We start from the raw sequence: 25,221 nt of genomic DNA on the forward strand, positions 1-25,221 counted from the left end.
CAAATGGAATGCATTAGGAAGTGATGTGGTGGAGGCTGACTCCATACACAGTTTCAAGTGTAGATATGATAGAGCCCAATAGGCTCAGGAACCTGTACACCTGTTGATTGACAGTTGAGAGGCGGGACCAAAGAGCCAGAGCTCAACCCCCGCAAGCACAACTAGGTGAGTACACACACACACACACACACACACACACACACACACACACACACACACACACACACACACACACACACACACACACACACACACACACACACTCACACACACTCACACACACACACACACACACACACACACACACACACACACACACACACACACACACACACACACACACACACACACACACACACTCACACCAATCCAGGAGTATGCGGACCCAACATGGAGCCCGTACCTTGTCAAGTACAAGACGAAGCTGGAAAAAGTTCAAATGTATGCCACTAGACTAGTCTCAGAACTAAGAAGCATGAGCTACGAGGAAAGGCTGCGGGAAATGTACCTTACGACACTGGAAGACAGAAGAGTAAGGGGAGACATGATCACAACCTACAAAATCCTCAGGGAAATCGACCGGGTAAACAAGGATAAACTATTCAACACTGGTGGTACGCGAACAAGGAGACAGGTGGAAACTGAGTACCCACATGAGCCACAGACACGTTAGAAAGAACTTTTTCAATGTCAGAGTAGTTAACGAATGGAATGCCATAGGCAGTGATGTGGTGGAGGATGACTCCATACAGAGTTTCAAATGTAGATATGATAGAGCCCAGTAGGCTCAGGAATCTGTACACCAGTTGAGAGGCGGGACCAAAGAGCCATAGCTCAACCCCCGCAAGCACAAATAGGTGAGTACAAATAGGTGAGTACACCCACACACAAACACTGGAGTACGCAGCTCCAGCCTGGAGTCCATACCTAGTTAAACACAAGACAAAGTTAGAGAAGATTCAGCGGTATGCCACCAGGCTCGTCCCGGAACTGAGAGGATTGAGCTACGAGGAAAGGCTAAAGGAGCTGAACCTCACATCCCTGGAAAACAGAAGAGTAAAAGAAGACATGATAACCACCTACAAAATTCTCAGGGGAATTGACAGGGTGGACAAAGACAAACTCTCCAGCACGGGTGGGACACGAACAAGGGGACACAGGTGGAAACTTAGTACCCAGATGAGCCACAGAGACGTTAGAAAGAATTTTTTCAGTGTCAGAGTAGTTAATAAATGGAATGCACTAGGAAGTGATGTGGTGGAGGCTGACTCCATACAGTTTCAAATGTAGATATGATAGAGCCCAGTAGGCTCAGGAATCTGTACACCAGTTGATTGACAGTTGAGAGGCGGGACCAAAGAGCCGAAGCTCAACCCCCGCAAGCACAATTAGGTGAGTACACACAGTAAAACAAATAAAGTTACCTTGGCTGATGACATTCGATAAAACAATTTTATGCAATGTGCATTTTACTTTCATATTTTTATATAAATTAATTTCATCTTGTAACACTGATCATGTGCTGTATTGATATCACATCAATTGCACAAAACAAATATTAAACACTAGAAACACGGGAATAGCAGTTATAAGGATATATTGTATTCTAACATTAATTTCTAGTGAATTTGAATGCTATAGGTCACTTAGCAAACAATTTACATCCAGCAACGCGCATCAAGCAATATCAACACTTAATGTACACCAACTTTACAGGCAAAGCCTTTATTCCTGACACAGTGGCATATATCAATATCTGGTAATGATGTAATACCTATTAATAATGCCCATTATTTTTGTTTATATATCATGCCTATAGACATTCTTAGCTCATTTTATATAAACTATGTAAATCTATACACAGAGCCATACTTATCTGAATTCGCCACTTCCGACTCGGTAGGAATCGTTAATTCTCTCACTCGGTTGGTCCACTTCTCCAAGGTGAGACTTGGGATCGGGAGACTGAGAGCTCCATGGCGTTTTCTCACAGGGATCAAGTAAGGAACGAACACACTCTGGCTCATCTGGACTAGCAATGTATCAAGAATCTTGAATAGTGTAGAACCTGTCATGAGGGCAGATATTCAACATTTGTCACATTTTACATGTTGGTTCTATTTACATGTTATTAGTCACCCGACAAACTGAATTGAAAATGATTAATAAGGCAAGGTAAAATTTAAGGATATTCAATAGTATAAATATTAAAATTCTGCCTTTAGTTTTTCACACTTAAAATAACAGCACATTCAAATTAAAATCAACCTTAAAATATAGTGGAACCTTGAAAATCTGAACCTCAGTACAGTACAAGGAATACTATAAATTCTTTAAGAATTTCTTAAAAACTTTAAGAAACCCAAAGTTTCAAAACTTTTAATGAAACTCTAGACTGCTTTAGCATTAGCATACTATAGCTAATCATATTTAACCAGTATTTTTTATATTGGTATACATTTAGTAGTAAAAATTATTAGAAAAATACTAAACCCTACTGAACTCTTACTTAACATTATAAAACAAGTATTGAATGTAATGAAATGCAATTTTTGGGTGAGCCCCAGTGGCTCCCTACAGCTATATGCTGAGATGGTTACCCTCTACTGGGTCACATCAGCTGTAACGTTCTAGAGGCCTATTGAGGCCAGAACCCGGCCCCATCACAGAGCCACAGGGAGCAATGACATTTACTACTGTCACCTTATTCGGGATGGCCTCCAGAAAGTCGGCGAGACAAAAACAAACAAATGGTGCATTCAGGAGAGACCGAAGGCTCAAAACCAGCTGAAAGAGCTCCCCCAACTATGTAAACAAACTATCAAAATCTCTCAAAACATGTGCGATTTTGCTCACCCCACCTACCCCACTCATTTCAGGGGAAAAGGGAGGAGGTGGCCCAATGCCAGCCCGTGTTTCCAAGCTCAGTTCTAGGGGAAAATGTAGGCAGCCACCTGACAACTTGGAAGGGAGGGGATCAGGAAGCCACCGAGGCTCACCCAGAAATTTACTACCAAAGCCACACCTTGCCCAAAGGAAAAATGACAGAGGCAAAGTTTAGTCCCCTACACAACTGCTCGAACAACCATCAAGTCACCTGGGGCTAATTGAACACCAACAGATGGTGGTACTGCAACTAGGTCAAGGCTGTTCAAGGCAGGGAAAACGACACCAACCAAGAATATGAAATTTAATCTTAGAAGTCTATAAAGTGAGAAACTACAGTCGAGAAATGTGTAACCCAGTAATGACCCAACAACACATCAAATAATAAAGAAATGACAACGTTTTGGTCTGTCTTGAGCCATTATCAAATCGTGTCTTGATATTGGTCCAGGCCAGACTGAAAGGTCATTGTTCCTTCATTTTATTTATTGGTTGTGAGGGTATATATTTCTTCAATGATCTCAACTGCATGCAACAGCCCCAATCACAATGGTGGTCACTTTGGAAGCTATCAATTGACAGAAAATGTGTGCGAGAGCAGCCACATAGATTCGCTGTATTTCAAATAGAGAAGAGGTGCACACCACACTGTCTCCAGTCGAGTATGAGGAATCACCCGTCACTGGGTCGTCAGCCTCACTCCAATGTATAAATGCTTTTCCAAAGAAATGACTTGGGGTCTTTATACCCAGAACCGGTACCCAATAATTAAGTGGAATAAGTGTTTGAGACAGTACATAGGGAAATGCTGACAAAAAGACAAAAACTAATAATAATGTTTATCAGCAAATTTATTAATACATTGGGAACTTTACATTACTTTAATCAAGAGTGGCTCAACAAAACCATACAAATCACACACACAGCAGGAATCGTTCCCACGGTGCTGATATGAGAAGACACGCGGTCTCTACTCACTTGCACTGAACAATAGTGAAGTAACTGAATAATAGTGAACACCCCGACAGTTACTGCCTAACGACATCTGATTGGAGTTCCAACAGAACACTCGGGCAATACACAACAATATCAAGAAATTCACAGTAACACTATCAATGACATCAATAATGCACACAATATCACTGTATCACTGAAATCAATTTCACAATTATCTATTAATCATTGAAATACACATACATCACTGAGAGACTATATGTGGTGTATGTTAATTCACTTATACAAAGAACAAATACCCAGAGCACTTCTCACTCAGGTAAACATCTTGACATTTGTGGGTCACCTCAGTTGTTCTACCACTCAACTGAAGTGGTCGGAAAGGAGGTATACTTAATCGGTCAGTTAATTACCAAGATCTACACGGGGCAACCCTGGGAAAAGTAGTAGAGATTTGTACTTACTGTGGGCCGGCCTTGACACATTCCCTCCCAATACAAACACACATCCATAATAGCTGGATGATGATGTGTTGGCTGCACTGACACTGGCTTGACTCATGGATTGCATAGATGGCGGTCTCTTCTTCTCATTAACCTCACTCACTACCACACGTGGTTGAACATGCGAGGTTACTCGGTCACCGTAATGGATGGCAACTCCAAAGAACATGCATGACGTACGTGAGACATGGGGCAGGGCATCACGGAACAATGAACGTGTTGGCTCCGTGTGCGAAGCTGGACTGTCACACTGCAACGTGTATGGTACACACACTTGTGGACCCTGGGTCGGCACTTTAGGGTGGGTTTTAGTCACAAAACAAAAGAATCGGGTAGCAAGTTTAGAATTATTTCAAATCTTTCAGTAATCAAGCGGCGATAATCTGTAGATCACACACATAAATCTGATAACCTCAATCCTTCACTATGAACATGGATTGAACAGATAATATCCAATAGCACTTGGCTTCAGTCTGTTAATCCTGTAACAGTCACCGGGTTATATGCAGACGATGAGTCACAATAACATGGCTGAAGATATGACGACAATAGTGCCAGTTCCATAATGATATATGACTGCATAATATGGTTTATTGATACATCACAGATCAAGTAAATGTAATAGCTCAAAAAATTATAAAGTTCTTGGTGATAATGGCTAACAACTAGTGTAAAATTGGAAAATAAACAGTAATATTGGTATAACTGTTTACACTACATTCAAGTGGAGGTCGCTAAATTATAGTGTGTAGAAGTGGGAGGGAACTGTACATCACTGGTGATTGTGCAAAAGTACTTTCTACAAGACTACACTAAATACTGTATGTGGCTGGATAGTAGTAGGATTACTTAATAACAATCTTCAGATAAGGTGTAATAACAACAATATTTAGATAAAATATATAGCAGCAGCAAAAAGTAAATTTTGCATTGTCACTAGAATGCATTCCCTATTTGCCCTCATTCAATGTTCACAAATGTACCATTTATGTCAATATTCACAAATTCAATGTGCTGAAGTTTTACTGGAATGCATCCCTTAAAGGGCTCACTGTACCTTGTGACTAGCTCATCGATCCACTGTGACAGCTGTGGAACATATAAAGTTGAGTGAGAGGCAGAGACTTCCTGTGCTGAGGAGTTGCCATGATGTCCCAGACTAAGGAGGAGGCAAGTATTACTGAGATCTGCATCACTGTAGGATTCCGATGGCCCTTTGTGTAGTGCCCTGAAAATTGCAAACAATTTCATCATAAAATGAAATTATCAATGAATTTCATAAAGAAAATACTATGTTTGGACAATGGGTGGAGATGGAAGTGGCACACCAGCACAAAAAGCTGAACATGTAAAGAATAGAGTGCAGCGTGAAATGTAATGCCCCATTCCGAGTGGTTCCTTTGCAACTTCCCTTAGTTTCTGTTACCAGTACAATAAATATTGTACTGGTCAGTGATCTGACACTGATTGTCAGATCCCAGTGACAATCTTGGTACACCAGGGACAAGTACATTTCTCCAGGCATAATACCTCTGAATAATGTTTGGAATATTAAATTGGCAAACAAAATCCTAAAACAAGTTAATCCCCCCCCTAATTAAACTACCCCACCACCATCAGGTGGTACAACAGCCACCTGTTGTCGCTGTTGTGGTGGCCCCACCACTTTTAAGTGACCAAGTGGTGGGGCCTGATCCTTCCAAGACTCAGGAAATGAAGCCACTTCACATGTTTAACTGGCACAAATGAGACTACACTTATTATAGATAAATTGACTCGCCTTCTTTCTGACTAAGTGTCCCTGCATAAGGGGTTCATGCTAAAAACAAGTTTGATGGTATGTATGCAATTTATTAATATCTCTTGCTGTAAGGCTATTGCAGTGGCATAGATATAGCCATTTTCAGGTATTTTGTTAAAGAGAAACTATTTGATAATTTATCCATTGCTTATTTGTGGCAACTTTTGTCCTTCCTTGTTTATGAGAGATAGGGTTCAGTGTTGGCATGTTGTATGCATCGTCTCAAGTTTGGTCTTTCAATCAGAAGTCATCTAGTATGGTCATATTGTACTATTTTCCAGTGTCTGAGAGGTTGTTTAACTCGTTTCCTTGCTAGTTGAGTGAACATATATCTACTAACTAGTCCACGGTCTGAATCTGCTGCATATATAGTTTCTTTGAGTGTTCTAAAGTATTTGTTGACATTGCTTGGGTAGGGGTCTAGTGTTTGTGCAGTTTTCACATAGGGTGTCTGTTTTTCCAGGTGGGGAATATGTTGAATCCTCCCACCCAGTTAAAGCTGATGTAAACCTTGTCCCTTCTACTCCCAGGTGCATTTCCATGGGCTTGTTGATGGCATGGCTATGCATCCAGGTTTCCTCAATAACATTTAGCTTCATTGCACGCATCTGTTTTGTTGTTTTCAGGTGTTGGCATGGAAGGTCTTCAAGGAGTTTATTCTGCTCCTGTTGGGAGCTTCCATCAATCAATCAATAGAACATTGCCTGCTTCTGCTTTGTTCTGTGTAGTGACTTCAGTGGAGCGTTATAAATATAGTACTACAGATTCATGAATTCTCTACAAAATTAGGACTTTTACATTATATCTAATGATTAAGCAACTACATCACACAATCAAACAAAATTAATGAATTCAGCAATGTGAGTGTTCTCTTACCTGGCCTCTTTGACTGATATTTGGCGGCCGTGCACGACCTGCAGCGGCAGTATGAGGAACGAGTGTGAGGCTCTCACAACATTATCAATCATCACTCTAACCATCCATGACCCGGGAAGCAATTGTTTACGCATATCAAAGTTGTGGGAAACTACCTGGTAAATGCAAAATAATTATAATTAGTGAGAAGCAATGCTGCAGATGTGGAATGAAACAAAAATATTGATGACATTATTATCCAAACCAAGTTGATTCAAGTCCTTCCTTTGTAGTGGGCATTCTACTGCAGAGAAAATTCAGTTTCAGTGAAACATTTCTATTATGTTCTATTTCTTGACAATATGATTTTATTAAAACATTCTGTAAGGCATTTTGAAACTGAAGTTACAAATCCAAAAGTAAAATTTTATTTCAGAAAATATAACTAACAAATATATAGGGGAGCCGGTCGGCCGAGCGGACAACACGCTGGACTGTCATCCTGTGGTCCCGGGTTCGATCCCGGCGCCGGCGAGAACCAATGGGCAGAGTTTCTTTCATCCTATGTCCCTTGTTACCAAGCAGTAAATAGGTACCTGGGTGTTAGTCAGCTGTCACGGGCTGCTTCATGGGGGTGGAGGCCTGGTCGAAGACCGGGCCGCGGGGACACTAAAGCCCCGAAATCATCTCAAGATAACATCAAGATATATAAAAAATAAGTCACAATAATACTTATTGTACCTACGGGTCCCAGCAGTACAGTCGGGTTCGTTCTTGATTTACAATAGAAAATTCCAAGTTAGAATCCCGGGTGAGACAGAAATGGTTGGGCACATTTCCTATCACCTAATTTACGTGTTCACCCAGCAGTAAGTGAGAAAGGATCTGACCAGCTGCAGCTCTCCTGGTGGCAACAATCGATACTAAAGGGTTCAAGCTAATTTCAAATAAATTATTTCCTTTCGTTTGGAGAGTTGTTTGGCAGTTTCAAGGCTTTGGTTCTTGTGACTCCAGCAGATGCCTATAAATCTTTGATGACATTCTGATTTTTTCCCAGTGAAATGGCATAATGTCAATTACTCTCTGCCACTGTAAGGCGGGGCCAGGTTTTGGCTCTGGTCAACACTAGGCCAAAAAGAACTGTGACTGATGTGACTTTTGTAGCTTGTATGTATCTCCCTGTAGCTATCTTGCTGATAGCAAGATAGCTACTGAGCCACAAAGGAATTCTCCTAGAAAAACAGGACACCCTCCTCCAGTGTGTCCCATTTTTCCCCAGCCCAACTAAAATTATCTAGTCTGCAGAGCTCAGGTTCTTTCCTCTATGAGCTGGCTAATTTTGAGTCTCATTACTGGGAAATAGATAGGCTTATTTTCCACTCTAAGGCCTGCTGATGTGAAGTGGCTGTCAAGAATGGCTCTATTCCTGTGTTGTCAGGTCTTGTGTTTCACTTGAGGCTATGCATAGTTTGGCTGTTATTTCCTGAGCATGTGTCTTATCTGGCCGATTTACTTCTGTATATGTCATTATGGAGAATTAAGATGTGGTTATTTTGTGGAATTGTAATTTTTGAGTCCAGCTTCTGGGGTCCATGAGTGAGGCAACTGAGGAGGACTCCCAGAAAATGTTCCAGAGTGAAAGGGTTAATAGTGAAATTACAAACATAAACAACATACAGTATTGTATATTTCCTACTGCAAGAACAAAACAAAAAAACAAGAAATTGTAAATATTAGGGCAACAGCTTACAGATGGAAACATGATGACAAGACCTGTTCTCCAGGTTCCATGGTGATCTTCCCTTCAGCAGCAAGAGTTGAAGTTGGATCACTAAATACAACAAGTGGGTGCTGTACGGTGTCCTCTCCAGCAACTCTGGCATCACCTGTTACTGCTCCAGATCATCTTGTGACCACAGTTATATCATTGCTGAGGCCCAGAGCTCCACCCAAGTTGCGAAAAAATTGATCTTTCACATCAAATTCTGACCCTACCTTTAAAATCCTGTAAAAAAGACAAGTGTTGAGAAATTAGTCTTTGCATTCTGATAAAGCTTCCTCAAGGCTCAAATGAGACATTAAATATTAACATTTGTATATTATTAATTATTCTTAAATGTAAAGACAAGATAATCAAATGATACTATTCATACTTAGAAGTAATCTATGGTTTGTTTTCTCACAGGGCAGTCTATATTTGAAAAGTGGAAAAATCCAAGTCTCGATCGGAAAGGCTCTCAGGCTGTCAATATTGCCTATGTACTGAACCAAAAGTCCCCTGAAACAAAATCAGTCATATTTTTCTATCTTAATATGACCGCTATTCCACAGTCGACCTGCAATCACAATAAACATATTTTAAAGATACATACACGCTTTCTGTACAGAAAATGAAAATGAATAAGAAAATCTATTACAAATATAAACCTCTGCATTTATCATGAAAAACATATATGTGGGAATAAATTTATTACTTCAGCTATACAGTCATACGCAGCAACTCCTTTAGCCATCAGAGATCACACAAATTTTGTTTGGAAATCATCTTGAATGGCAGAAACACTCATTTCTGCTTAATGATATTACACGAGACATATAATAAAGCCATTCAAGTACTCTAGAGTCCTATCAAAGTGTGAGCTTCAAGTAAGTGTCCTTTAATTCCATCAGCTAATGATCCTTATAAACAGGTTTAACAGTACTGCACAAAGTTCTTGAAAAGTATGTGATCTTAATACAACAAATTAAAAATTATAATGACAAGGATCAAATCTAAGAAGTTTAATCTGAAGTATATAGCTACACATGAAACCCAGTATCAAATTAATACAAATTACAAATAAACTGGTGCTAGATAAACTAGTTTTAGTCAACAAACTTTAAAATCAAAGGGATAAACTGAGTTCAGTGCAACCTTTATTCAGCAAACTTAATGGGACAAGGCCCAATTCATCTCAACCACTGTAACTAGACATTAAAGCAGCGATCTTGTTGCTTGCAAGTCAGTGTTCAATCCTCTAACCGCTTAAGTGGTTGGGCACCATTTCTTTCCTCCATTTTATTCCAAATCCTTATCTTCATCCCTTCCAAGTGCTACATATTCATAAAGGCTTAATGCTCTCTCTTTGGCTTCAACGAACACTTGTTAAGTGTTTGGCAAATTGGTGATTAGATCCAGCTTGCAAACATGCGTTGCAATTGGAGGTTCGCTGGAGCAAGGTTTGACAGATTGAGGTTTCCGTGTACTCTTCAACTTTCTGTAGTTTACATCAATAAATTATTCTTTCACGTCATCTTATGACCAATTAACACACATTAAGACTAATAATATCTGTCAAAACATTTAACCATTGTGTGTACAATTAACACCATATCTTACCTTGAATGTATCACCACGATGGTATGAATGAACCTGAAGAACTAAAGTTGCATACACATTGCATTTGCTCTTCTCGGCGTTGACGAGCTGAGCCAACGCCCTGGTACCGAGTCTAGCCCCTGCATGGTAGAGCGTCAAGGCTGCAGCATTTCCACCATCCAGCTTATCCTTGTTATGGTAACGATTTTTCAAGTAACTCTCTAGCCCAGGAGTGACTACCATTGAAAATTAGAAAAAAATATGTAAGAAAATGATACACAGTACTATACAGAATTATACTACGAAAAACATGGTTGCACAATATCTGGAAATCTTACAAAAAAAGGACAGCTGCATACTGCAGAAGCACAACCAGGAATAATAAGGTAAGCAGTAAGAAGGGATAGAAAACAAGATCTACCAGGCCTTAGTTTATTGTATTAATACTATCCCAATGGACCCTAGCCTTAGTTCATAAAATAAAATAATAATACCGTAATAATGATAGTAATGACAGCACCATAGGAAGAGCAATTGGGGTAAATAAGTTCAGCCTGAGACAGTTAGGGAGTTGTACAGACCAACTGGCATCTCCTCGTGCTTGAGGTGATGCCATCCCCCTAACCCCCCCCCCCCCCCTCCCAGGCACAAGGTATATGGCCCATCCCCATACAAGAATGCCCACGTAGGACCAGTCCAAAAATGGAAGAACCATACAATAGTTAGCAACTACTCACCTGTGTCATGCAAGATATTCACAGCAATCAAATCAATATTAAAATTTGTTGATTTGAACATTCTTTAATGTTGTCGGGTTGGTTAATTTGAGAATAGTGTAATAGCCCTGATGCAATTCAAATACAGTATTAATAAAGCGGTCATTCATAAAAACTTTTAAAAATCAGATGATGATTTAAGATAATGTTGTTGTCTTACATGCTACAAGAAACTTTCCACATTCAAATAAAAAGAAATTAGCAAAACCTACAAACCATTCTGCCTACAGAAAATTACTGCAAGGTAATAGAGATCTCGCAAGAATAAGCAACGGTGTCCTACTATGGGGGATGCAAAATGAACTCACCAGTTCACTTTAATGGTTACTAGAGCTACACTTGGTCTCTTTCATTTTCTCAGACTCTTTATTACTCTTGCAAATGAACACGGCTTAGTCATACTTTGACTATATATGTCCTATTTATTGCAACCAAAATTATCTCAATGCCAGCATGTTATCCATACTTTACCTGTAATATGTCCAAACATGAACATGGTAATTATTTAACAAATATTTAAAGTATTCAAAAAGAAATCTGAAATGTTCTCATTCTTAAACAAGGTCACTTCTTTAAAATAATATGGAGGGGGACTGCCAGATAAAACAGAACAGAAAAATTAGAGAGAAAAAGGTATCAACAGACATAAAACCATATAACTTATATTTTAACAAATTGGTGATATGTGCTTACAAGAGTAATAGGGAGTGTAGAGCCATGCATCCACCTGGTTAATAATTGCTTGGCTGATCACTGGCTCAAAGTTGCGAGCAAAGAACAGGTTGCGTGATGAAGAAGCCTGAAACAAACAAGTTTGTGAGTACAAGAAACTCTTCTTCCTAAGTGGCCCCTCAGTGTCACTCCGAGCAAGGGCCTGGATACTATAACTCTCACTATGTCTTCAATGACCTCTGCCCCACGGTTATGAGGAACTTTTCATATGGTCATGTCACCTGGCTGCCAAGAATAGGTCAAGGTCAACTCACTACTAAACAGAATACAGAATATTTCTCCTGAGAGCAATCAAGAAGCCTATAGTAAAAAAAAAATATATTTAATTTTTATCATGAGTAAATGTTTTAGTAATAATTTTTAGTATTCAGAAAAATTCAAGCATGAATGTAATGAAACACTCTTTTCTGGCTGACTGCAGCAGCTCCCTGGTGCTAGTACACACACACCCAGAGTTCTACCAGGTCTCTAGACTTGCTAAAACTTATCTAACAATAGGATCAGGAACTGTTGTGCTTGTAGAGGTAAGGGAAACATGGAGATCTGAGGTGGAACCAAGTAAAACCCAGCCAGAGAGTAAAGGCAAAACAAAACAAACTACATTCAGTATCTTGATTATAGTGTAATAACCTATGACCTCGGTGATCGTTCTGAACGCTATCCCTGTTGTAATTCTCTTTCTCTCTTCACTCTATACCCCAGCTTAACACTGTTACAGTCCAGTATGACCCCTCACGGGACTGCCACGAATATAAGAGGAATATTAAATGAGGAAGATACATCCAGGACAAGGGTTATTAAGTTATAAAAAATAATAATCATAAAAATCATTAAACACTGCCACCACCTTCCCAACATAAATGAATGTGTCTAAAATTATTGGTCCCCAGGAAAGAGGGGACTCAATAATCAGGGAACTCAATGGGTAAGTAAATGAATCTTAATGGATTAATACTGTAATCTTACTGAACTGAACGGGAGATTCTAGAGGGACTTTACTATTCTTTGATGGAGAACACAGGGGAATTTCTAGCACAGCAATTGAAAATCACAAGAATGAATAACACAGTCATTAATCAAAGGGAACAGATAACTAAACACAAATGCAATTAAAATTACTTTATTATTTTTACCAGTATATTCAAATAAAAATTGAAACATAGCCTACTTTAAACAAAAAAACCTACGAGGCAATGGAATGTAATACTACTATTACACAACTCAAGGGCACAATTACCTTCAATACTGCAGCTTGCCAAAGGATGTTGATTGGCTGCCCGCAGGTCACCTGAACTGTACCTCAGTTGAGGCTAACTCTTTTATTAAAAACACTTACCAGTGGGACAGGCTCCACCCCCTAGTTCCTAGGCCCAAATTAACTCCGCCTAACCCAACCCTTTGGCCAATGGATTTAAACATAACTAGGTGATCTAGAAACCAGCCAATGGCATGGACAGGCACTACCCTGAGGGACTCTGCCTCTCTACTCAACCAATGAACACAGAGTGTCACTCTTAGGCCTGCCAAACTCTTGACTTAGCTCCGCCCCCTAGGTTCCTGGGACATAGGCCTGTTATGAAAGTTCTGTTTTACTCCTGTAGGATCATGAACCATTCCCACGCTACAACAGGAAACCCAAACGGTCGTATGGCTCAAGCTCCCTCACTCGAAACTTGAGAATTACGGTAATTTGTCACTGTTCTTAAAACTGTCAAATGGTTAGTGGCAAAGGCAGGAGGAGAGGGGAAACGGGTTGGAAAAAGGGGATTGGAAATGACTGGGAGACAAATGATTTGGAAAGATTGGAGACATAGGGATTCGGGAACAAGTGACTTGACCACCTGCCTAGGGTACTCTGACTCTGGCAAGAAGGGGAACTGCCCGCAGGGAGGGGAGAATGACCAGAGGTCGGACTGAGGACTGACACATATCCTTACAACTCCCCCTCTTTGGAAATTAAGAAATTTGTTTATAAAGAAAGTTACAGACTCTTTTCTTATCCAGAAATCCTGCCCTACCATAACCATTAACTCCAAAACAACATATTTAACCCAACACTATATTAGCCCAATGCCTCAAAAACAAAAGAAATGATCTAATCCTAACTAATTCCATACAATCCTCCAACAACAATAATGGCACCCCCAAAAAGGTGTGCCCCAGCATGTATTTATACCTATCAACACAACAGTAATAATACATAAAACATCAGGACAGAGACTGTCCTTATAATCCTGACTGTTCAACTTGGATGCAGCCCCGTACCATTCCAACTACCTGGAAGACAAAACATCCTATACCTGTCCTGATATAGTAACAAATAACTGTAAAGACCCATACCTAACAACTTACACTAGCTACAATAATTCGATAGCCTTCAGCTATCCCATTATTCCTCCTGGAATAAAGATTACATCACGTCACACAGAAACATTAAAAAAAGAATAAAACAATGACATTAAAAATTAAAAGAAATCAAATAGAGAACACTACCCTTCAGGGTCCTCGTGTTCTACTCCACACCTGTGGCGACTGCCCACCACAGCGTATCCAGATCCTTAATTTCAAATCTAAGGAAAATACACAAAAATAATTTTTATTAAACAAAATTAAATGTCCACAGACATGTCTCGTAACCATCAACAACACACTGGATACGAGTTCCTCAAACTCCTAATATCCCCGAGTTCATACTAAAGTCCACAACAACAGCGGGTGAACACATTTTTCAGACTGTGTACCACACCCTTATTGTTCAGTAAACCACGAAAAAAAATGAATATATATAAATATCAGTATCTAGGATCTAGAAAAAATCTAGATAAAGTTCCCCACTAATCAACGTTTCTAGAGACCCTACTAGATGGTTCTCAAACCAGTTCGCTCATACAACTTATCTAGAGACAGGGTAATTTTCTAGTTTCAATTTAAAATTTTCTAGATGTTCATTTTCTACATTTATTTCTCTATTTCACTAGTTCTAGTTTTCTACATTTAATACTGTTCCAGAGAACTTTCCGAAGGTGTTTAAGTGCTTACTATCTTAAATTATTAAATTAAATTTGGTAAATTAAAAGTTGAACTAACTGTTCCAAGTTAACACAGTTTACTATATTAATAGCATTTATGTTTATTTGAAACTTTTCTATAAAGAAGTTCTATAGTTCTTTCCTGGTGACATTTCGTTGCTGTAGATTCCGGCGACTACCTCATGTTGCTTGAAGATCCTGGTCGTCTGGAAGTTCCTTTTCCGGCCTCGGCCAACTACGGACAGTACAGGGGTCTCGTACTACCCGCACCTGACTTGAGTGACAGCTGGCGGCTGTCAGCTCAGGTGGACCCCGCTAACAGGAACCCGGGTTCACCTCTTCTTATCGCTCCCATACAGTGTTGATGGATTGTTGTTAACCATGGCTGCCACAGTAGGGCACAGCTTCGACGTGTCATGATGTCTCGCGTTGGTAGTGAGGTTCGAGTGGCGTTGAAGAGGATGGCATGGTGACAGGACAGGTGGGCCCTGCCTCAGCTCCTGGGCGACGTCATCTACCGGCGTTTTCTTGTTATCCCGGTACTACTGGGCACCTTTCGTGCAACCCCTCGTGCAGCTGAGCTTGGGCCGAGGTACAACCTCGGGTTGTACCTCATCTGGCGATTCAGCAGCACTCTGTAGGGGTAGTTCTGTTCGTACCCGAGACCACCGTGTTGCATCTTGGTTTCCATAGACGACGCAACCTCGTCTTCCACTTCCGGTTTTCCCGCAGTCTTGACTACGCGGCTGGTGGGCTTGGTTGGTGACTTTAAGACAGCTAGCCCACGGCTCTGATGGTGACTGGACTCTGCTCCGTGACGACAGCATGGCTGGACTGAGACAACCTCGTTAGTGACGGGAGGTGTCGGCCGGGTGACTGTACACCAGTCACCACTTCCGGATAACCAATTGACGAGTTACCGGGCACAAAGGGGAGGACTTTATGTAACGTGCTTCAGACCCCGATCTTATCAGCCAGGTGGGTCATCCCCAGACCTGCTGATCTCGATCCTTGGTTCACGTGTGACTGGGTGGCTAGAACTGGTGTACCATCAGACCTGAGAAAGACAGACAACAACAAATGGCGGAAGCATGGATATTACTCTGAGGCATAGGAAGTTGGAAACCCCAGAGCAAGGCAAAGTATGCTACCTGAGTCATGTACATCAGTAAATACACATCATTGCCTCTACAGGATAATTATTATGAATTTTACTAATCCTGACTAGGGGAGATCATTAACAATTTACTGAACAGCTCGCGACCTTGTTACCATGGGGTGACAAGATTGAACTTGACTACTGATGAGGTCTGACAGAAGGTCATCCTCATCATCTGACTCAGCACTTGGATCATTAGACAGGTCAGGAATTAGACTTGCTGAAGGCAGCTCTAGTTCCTCCCTCGCACGATGAGGTTTTAATTTATTAATATGAATCGTTCTCTCAACTTGGTCTTCAAAAATACCTTTAATAACAAAATTAACCGAACCTTTTCTTTCAATTACTCGATAAGGGCCCCGTCATCTAGGTGCAAGTTTCCTACTTTGATTGGCGGGGGCCGCCTCATTAACTCTCAACACAAGACTTCCGAATTTCAACTCAAGAGGTCGTACCTTTTTGTCATAATGCTGAGCATAGCGGTCTCGTGCTGTCTTGGAAGCCCTAGCTGCAATTCTCCATGCATTTCTCATCTTATTTAAAACTTCTGATGGGTAACCTCCCCATATATAATGTTATGTCTGTTAAGCAGACCTGACGGGAAATTACATGAATGACCTGTGAACAGCGAAAGGGGTTGGGTGTTAATGGACTGATGGATGACAGTGTTCAGAGCCAGCTGGACATAGGGGAGTTGTTCGTCCCAGGCGTTCACATCATGCTCTCCAAGAATTGCAAGCATATCTTAAACTGACCGGTTCGTCCGTTCTGTCATACCGTTAGCCTGAGGGTGATAAGCCGTAGTGAATGCTGAAGTGGTTTCTACAATTCTACATACTTCTCTAAAAATATTCCTATTAAATTCCTGACCTCGGTCAGAAAGTTACACTTTAAGAGGACCGAATACAGTGACGAACCTATCTAAGAACGCCTTTGCAACAGTTCGTGAATCTTTCTGAGGCAATGCAATCAGTGTGGTGTACCTGGACAGGTGGTCTACCAACACCAATACGTAACGGTTTCCTGAATGACTGTGGTGCAGATCAATCAGATCAGCCCCCACCCGATCTAAAGGTTCCAAAATTTCTGGGAATTCTTGCAATGGAGCTTGTACCTTAAGGGTACCTTTCCTCCTTTGGCAGTGACCACAAGACTTAACGAAGTTAATGACCTCTGTTAACATACCGGGGAAGAAAAAGGGTGACTTTGCTTTCATGTGAGATTTAAAAATCCCCGGATGACCTGCAATCTTAGACGCATGTGCGAGTTTCTACGCCGACTTCTTCAATACCTCTGGGATAACCAGCTGAAAAACAGCACGATCCTTCTGTCCCTTTACATAACATAAGACCCCATCCCTCATTTCAAAATCATGAATTGCCAAATTACGTTTCTTCGACGTATATTTTTCTCCCTCCAAAAGTTCAAAATTTCTTTCCACCTTGGTTCGTTCATCTGGAATTCTCGCATTTTCTCACTAGAAATATTTTAACTATTAAGATTTACGTTAATAGTAGCAATGTTTCTACTCAAAGTGTCTGGTACAACATGTGATGGACCCGGCTTGTAAAGTATTTGGAAGGAGTGAGCAGCTTTTGTATAAACATCAGAGGTCCGCGGTTGTTCAACGTCCTCCCAGCAAGCATAAGAAATATTGCCGGAACAACAGTGGACATTTTCAAGAGGAAACTAGATTTATTCCTCCAAGGAGTGCCGGACCAACCGGGCTGTGGTGGGTATGTGGGCCTGCGGGCCGCTCCAAGCAACAGCCTGGTGGACCAAACTCTCACAAGTCGAGCCTGGCCTCGGGCCGGGCTTGGGGAGTAGAAGAACTCCCAGAACCCCATCAACCAGGTATCAACCAGGTATCAACCAGCTAGTTCATGAGACCAACGTGACATGCGAGGGCACTTAGTTCTTTTCTTAAAAATATGAGTTAAAGCCCTGTGATCTGTATAAATGACAAAGTGACGTTGGAAAAGATACGGTTCAATGTACCTGACACTTTCTACCACAGCCAAAGCCTCCCTATCTGTTGCAGAATAGCGGACCTCCGGACCCTTAACCTTCCTGCTGAAATATGCTATTGGGTGAGGAAGATTGTCATTATCACGTTGCATTAAGCACCCACCAATTGCTATGACACTGGCGTCAGTGTGTACTTCCCACTCCTTATCGAAATCAGGTACTCCCAAGACTAGGGTTGTAATGAGTTGACTTTTTAATTTTGCATAAGCGTCATCATGCTCAGGTTTCTAAACGAATTTAACATTTTTCTTAGTAAGCTCAGTTAACGGTGCTGTTGTACTTGCAAAACCCTCAATGTGGCGACGGAAATATCCGGCTGCCCCCAGAAACCTTCGAACATCCTTTGCTGTCTTAGGTGTTGGCATATCAGCAATGGCACGGCAGGAGTCGGGGTCAGGTCGGATACCATCTGTGCACACCTGGAATCCCAGAAACTTGAATTTCTGAGATGCCAGAGTGCACTTCCCCACAATGAGTTTGAAACCCGCCCTATCTAACAGTGTCAACGTCTCAGTCAAATCTCGTAAGTGCTCATCAAACGTCCATGAGTAGATAACCACATCATCCAGGTACGCTAATGAGTGACTTCCCAAGACTGGGTTTAATATGTATTTGATTGCCCTCTGAAATGATGAAGGCGCTGTCTTTAACCCGAAAGGCATTCACTTGAATTGATAAGTATGAACCCCATCAGAGAAGGCGGTCTTCTCTCTATCCTTCTCAGCTACTGGGATGGCCCAATACGCAGATTTCGCACCCAGAGTGGAAAAGTATTTGGCTGCTCGCAGGTCACCTGACCTGTACCTCAGTTGAGGCCTCAAGACACACTAACTCTCTTTATTAAAAACGCTTACCAGTGGGACAGGCTCCACCCTCTAGTTCCTAGGCCCAAATTAACTCCGCCTAACCCAACCCTTTGGCCAATGGATTTAAACATAACTAGGTGATCTAGAAACCGGCCAATGGCATGGACAGGCACTACCCTGAGGGACTCTGCCTCTCTACTCAACCAATGAACACAGAGTGTCACTCTTAGGCCTGCCAAACTCTTGACTTAGCTCCGCCCCCTAGGTTCCTGGGACATAGGCCTGTACTGAAAGTTCTGTTTTACTCCAGTAGGATCATGAACCATTCCCACGCTACAACAGGAAACCCAAACGGTCGTATGGCTCAAGCTCCCTCACTCGAAACTTGAGAATTACGGTAATTTGTCACCGTTCTTAAAACTGTCAAATGGTTAGTGGCAAAGGCAGGAGGAGAGGGGAAACGGGTTGGAAAAAGGGGATTGGAAATGACTGGGAGACAAATGATTTGGAAAGATTGGAGACATAGGGATTCGGGAACAAGTGACTTGACCACCTGCCTAGGGTACTCTGACTCTGGCAAGAAGGGGAACTGCCCGCAGGGAGGGGAGAATGACCAGCGGTCGGACTGAGGACTGACACATATCCTTACAATAGATCGAAAAGATTGAAACAAGCCAAGATAGCTAGCCCAAGGTTTACAATTCATGCAACAGTTACCAGCTGTGCTAGCTGTGCTGTGTTCCCAGTTACCTAGATGGTAACTAGGGCTCCTTTCAAGTTCAGCTACTCTACACCCTCACATAAGTGATGTCACTCTAGATGCAACCTAGCCCTCCCCCCTTCCCCCCTCAAGGAAAAAACACCAAAGAGGACCGAGCACAGGTGGATAAGGACATCATCAAGAACCAATCAACAATCTCAATGGTCCCAAATATAACTAACAATTAGAGCCATTAAAATACCTATTAGTGCCAGACACGAGAGATGTGAAGCCAACTACTTCACGCCGAACTGCATAAACCAGACGTGAATAAGCATATGGAACCACATAACTAAACTGAAAGAATTCCTGTTCACCACTCAAGAAGAACCCCAGAAAGCTACAAAGAATCCCCCACGAACCAGACTATAGCCTAGCTTCATTTATCGACTCTACAACAGGGCTGACAAGCGGGCCAAGTCCAAAGCACTACCCTGAGCAAAACAACTGAAGAGAAGCAGCTCCAGAAAGGAGGATGCCTGAACCCCTTCACAGCAGAATTTTCTATAGAAGAAATGGGAATGCAAAATGACACCAGAGAAGATGACACTAAACAAAAGTTGGGTGAACTTTTTATTTTTTAGGACAGTTAAGGTTCGGCTCCCACTCAATCCTCCCTGCCAAGGGCTTGAATCTAACAAAAATTGCTAGCAAAGCATTTGACGCGCACAGTACTACTATGCTACAAGGACTGTTGTAATTTATCTAGACAAGGAAAGTATTCCCTGTTGAGATGATGGTGTAATACATGCAAGACCACGTGAGTAAAGGTGTGGTTGGCCAGGTTCCAGCAAGCGTGGCTTCATTCTTCTATCTTGAATCAAGATAAGTAGCCTGCTTATTTCATCTGCACATCCCAGGTGAGTTTTACTCAGTCTTGGGATGATCTTGGATCCCATGCACCCTATGCCTCTATGAGCATACCAGGTTCTGGTGCTTGTGTTAGACATGCCTACACAAGTTCAGAGGCCTAGTAGCATTTTGCTTCCAAATGCCAGACCAAAATTATGCACTGTAGTAACACACACTTTAGCAAATATCATCAGTCAGTAATGGATTTCTTTAACTGAATTACAACAAAAGATTTTCTTAACACAAGCAATGTAAATTCTTTCTGTTAAGGTTAAAGCAATGGTTGGAATATAGCTTCCAACTATTGATAATATAATTATTCACTCGATAATATAATTATAACTAACCTCGAGCTTAGGCCAGTCTCCTGGAATGAAGACATTGGGTGAGCATCCGCACCAGTCAACAATGTGTTTGTACTGACACTTGCAACCCAGTTTCCTTTTCCAGTTAGTTACATGGAGATTGTTGTCCGTGAATGACTGGCAGAATCGCGAGTTGCTCAAGACAGTATGAAAAAATGACTGGAAAAATAAAACGAGGGTTTAGGCTATCTCTGAAAAGCCACAGATGTCTTTTGTGTATTCATCATAAAAGTTCTAATATTGCACCTCATGCATATCTTCTTTGCTGGAAATTATGTCATTCATATACACTCAAGATTTAACTGTAATTAAATAGTTAACATATTGTTTCACATATTAAGGGGCAAATAAATGTGAATACATTTCAGCATAAAATGTTTACAATAACACACACACGCATGTCAAAACTTTTAAACATAATAAAAATAAATTATATAATCACCGCATACAAAACTGCAACTTGAATCGATAAAATTGTTAAGGAGCAAATTTTGAACGCGTCTCCATCAAGAACAAGAGGCCATAAATTCAAACTAAGAAAACAAGGGAAACAATGCATTCATGTAAATTCCAATTTGTAAGCTATGGTAGATGGATGGAGAGTATTGAATGGAAAGGTTACATATGAAGTGTATATACTGTAGGTCAGAACCATCGAAAGTTTCAAAATTGTAGGGGGCATAGAGCACAAAAAAGATGATATACATATTGTTACGGTAATCTCTTTCTTAGGCAAGGAGATCCTGCCTATTCCATTACCGCCGATTCAACAACATATCTGCATACTCCAGTATGAGAAATCAACATCAAGAACAACAACAATAAGTGTTCAGAACCTGTGTCTAGACAGACACCACCCCTCCCTCTACCCTCAAGTACCCGAGACACCAGGACACTGCTGTCTGTCTGGGGGCCCAGCGCCACTCGACGGTCGACCAGCCCTTAATTGCTTGTTTGAGACTGCCGGCGATAGTTCCCTGCACATCAGCGCCACCTACACTAGGCCTGGACGCCTATATAAGCAGCTCACCACCAGCCAGTCCTCACAATACACTTCGTGCTCTCAGCAGTAACGTCTACTGTAACCTTCCAGGAAACCGTAGATGCGTGCTGCTTATTGTATGTTATATATTTCACCTTTATTTGATATTAGCGTAACTGTCACCTGTTCATATTACATTGTGTTTTGTGTTTCGCCAAGTAGATTATGGGAGTGCTTTATTTGTTGTTAAAGTCATTTTTTATTATATATTTAAAGTTTTTAATTCTTTGAACTTTACCCGCAGCTCTCACACCGTAAAGAGGTCAGAAGCAGTTTTATTTACTTTGTTTTATTTTTGTTTTCTCATTTAATGTGATTGGCATTCCACCTGCCAGAAGAGCCACTGTTATATTCTTTCCCTTTTACGTCACATATACTAATTTTACAGTACATATAATAATTTTTCAATAAGTGTCCTTTTATATATTCTTAATACGCTAAAGTTGGAAGATAGAAGAAAAAGATGTGATATGACCACTACATACAAAACAGTATTAGGAATTGACAAAGAATTTTTGTAAACTGCAGCTTCAAAAAACATGAGGACTAAAATTCAAACTAAGGAAACAAAGCTGCTGAAGAAACATTAGAAAGTTTACTATTTCAAACAGAGTGGTCGACGGTTGGAACAAGTGAAAAGGTGGTGGAAGCCTAAACCATCAGTACAGTAATTTCAAAGCATTATATGACAAAGAGCACCTGGGGGAAAACGGGGACACCATGAGCCACCATCATCATTTAACTACACCTAGGTAATTACAAGAGTATGGGAAGGAACTACTCTTTCAGTGCGTGAGTAGTGAACAGGAGGAAAACTTAAAGGTGGTAATGCAAGACAACTAAATTCACAGCAATAAATGTAGATAACACAGAGAAATAAGAAATTAAAATAATTTTTTAACTAGATACCTGATGATGAAAAGGCAGGCCCAAGAGCTAATCCTTCCAACCTACAAGCAACATACTAGCACAAACACACACTGTAGAAACGGGAATAATTAAAATGAAATAAAATCTGAGACAAGGGGCACAGGCATTCTGGAATGCTTACCTCGGCAGGTAACAGCGAAATAGGAATAAGATTTCTTGAGGCCTTTCACAAGCTGATCCTGACTGTTAACTACATATTCAACAAAATCACGATTGAGACACAGCCAGTCACTCCCTCCATCTACGGGAATTCCAGTTGAAAGAGCACGTAGTAAGATCAACTTTATGGGGAGGAAAACGAGAGGATTTAGTTTTTCTGTTAAAATTTATATTTAATGTAATTATGATACTGGTAAGTTGAAGCATGGTGGTGGCTTTCAGATAAAACATATGAGAAAAAGCAATTAATTAATAAACTGATGGACATATTTCACATGCTTACAAATGATAAAGAATTATATGAATAAGTGTTTGAAATGTGTGTGCTTGTATTTTATGGGTTTATATGCAATAGTACTGAAGTGCAGACAGGTTCAAACATCTATGTTCTACATGGCTATTATACCCGATAAAAAATTTAAATAGATGTATTTTAAGTGTCATCTTCCTATTTCTTGATTTATTTGTGAATACAGTATACTGATATCAGTGGTGGTGATTAAATTCCATAATTACACTTGACTTCTACCTTTTCCCAGTTTGGTGCCTTCTATTGATAATTACTTACTTCTACCTTTTGTAAGAGAAGATTGAGAATGCACAATTAATTCTCCAAATTGGTCTTTGAAGCAGCTACAGTCTAAAAGTAATAAATGGAACTCTTCTAGTATTTCAAACTGTAATTCACTGGTAACACAAATTTCAGTCATTTGAACTGAGCAATGTAGGAAAACACTCAAAATCAGATTGACTTTGAACAATTTTGGTGTGAAGGTGACTTGCGAAAAGTCTTGAGCTTCACAATATACCAAACATAACTAGATTTTATGCAGTAGGAACCTACAAAATAACAACAACAATAATGGACCTATCAATAACCTGCCCTTCATTTTGCCAAACATGCACACAAACCTAATCAACATTTCCTAATGTTATGGTAAAGCAAGGGTTTATTTTCCATCCAGAGTGGCAATACCATTCAGGAACAAGAGTGATGAGATTTTCCCAGATCAAATAAAAACCATTCTGATAACATGTGACTAGTGCATCACAAAGTTTGAAATGTGCATTTCCATTCCAATTTCAAAGTCTGCTTTCATGTCAGCAGCCTTAATTAGGCATAAGACAATATTTTTTTATGTCCCATTTATGGGACATCACACCTGTTAGGTTTAGGTTCCCCCCTAGCTAAAGATACTACAATCTACATGGCCATCCATCCAGTTACTGGCCAGACGCAAAGATGTTTAAAAAAGTAGCCAAATGATCAGCATACCATGCACTGCATCACGCCAATCATATTCCATCACAGAAATTCATAAAATAAGCTCCATACAATATATTGAAAAGCTGAACTGAGCATGTTATTTATATTTTGCTCATCACAGTTCACCATTTCCCAATTAAAACAGTATTGAAGGATTAATGGTCTGTAATAAGTAATGACAAAATAAACTGTAAGTGATCATAAGTGAAAGAAGAAGTTTACACAAATGCTGAAGAATTTGTTGAACTCATAATACAATGACATTCAGTTTGAGCACTTTATAAAGATTTTAACTAAACAAAAACTATTAAACTAAGTTATTAAAATATTTATTATCCCTACAGCAATCAGCAATTGATTATTCACAATATTAGCCCTAACCAGTAAGCACAAATATCAGCGTTGAATATAATGAAACGCCATTTTGTGGGTGAGCTCCGGAGGCTCCCCCGGGACTATTCCGGTGGATATGCTAATGTCAGTCTTTGGCATCAGTCATGTGTATGGAGTTCTGTGGGCCTACTGGGGACCATGAGCTAGAACCTGTCCTCCTCAGAAGAGGCACGAGGAGCAATGGCCTATAGAAACCCCCGTGTGGTTTGAAGCATTCTATGTCTGCCATCAACCGGGTCTGGCACCCAGAAAGGTAAGCGTCCCAAAACAAACCCCCTATTCTGGTGAACATGTGTATAGAACTCTCCTAACAGAAACGAACATGACGTCACACATCGCTGCGCCGCTGTCTGTGCAGCTTCCCCCCTCCCAGGTAGGGGAATGGGGGAGCCCCAAACCACTGCACTGGCAATCCACCTCCGAGATCCGAGGCTGGACATCAAAACAAGCGAAAAACCCGCCGACAGGGGGAGGAAGGTTTGCCGGGAAGCCTCCGGGTCTCACCCAGAAAATGGCTTATTATTATATTCATCTCTGGTTTTCTGGGGGGAGCCCCTACGGCTCCC

General features: G+C 40.8%; 1 pseudogene; it reads right to left on the reverse strand.

Moving 5' to 3' along the window:
* Positions 1–1,872: 1,872 nt before the first annotated feature.
* Positions 1,873–23,705, reverse strand: LOC138373414 (xylosyltransferase 1-like; annotated as a pseudogene).
* Between the last annotated feature and the right edge of the window lie 1,516 nt (positions 23,706–25,221).

This window comes from Procambarus clarkii, chromosome 42 (assembly GCF_040958095.1).
Source record: "Procambarus clarkii isolate CNS0578487 chromosome 42, FALCON_Pclarkii_2.0, whole genome shotgun sequence".
Classification (NCBI taxonomy): Eukaryota; Metazoa; Arthropoda; class Malacostraca; order Decapoda; family Cambaridae; genus Procambarus; species Procambarus clarkii.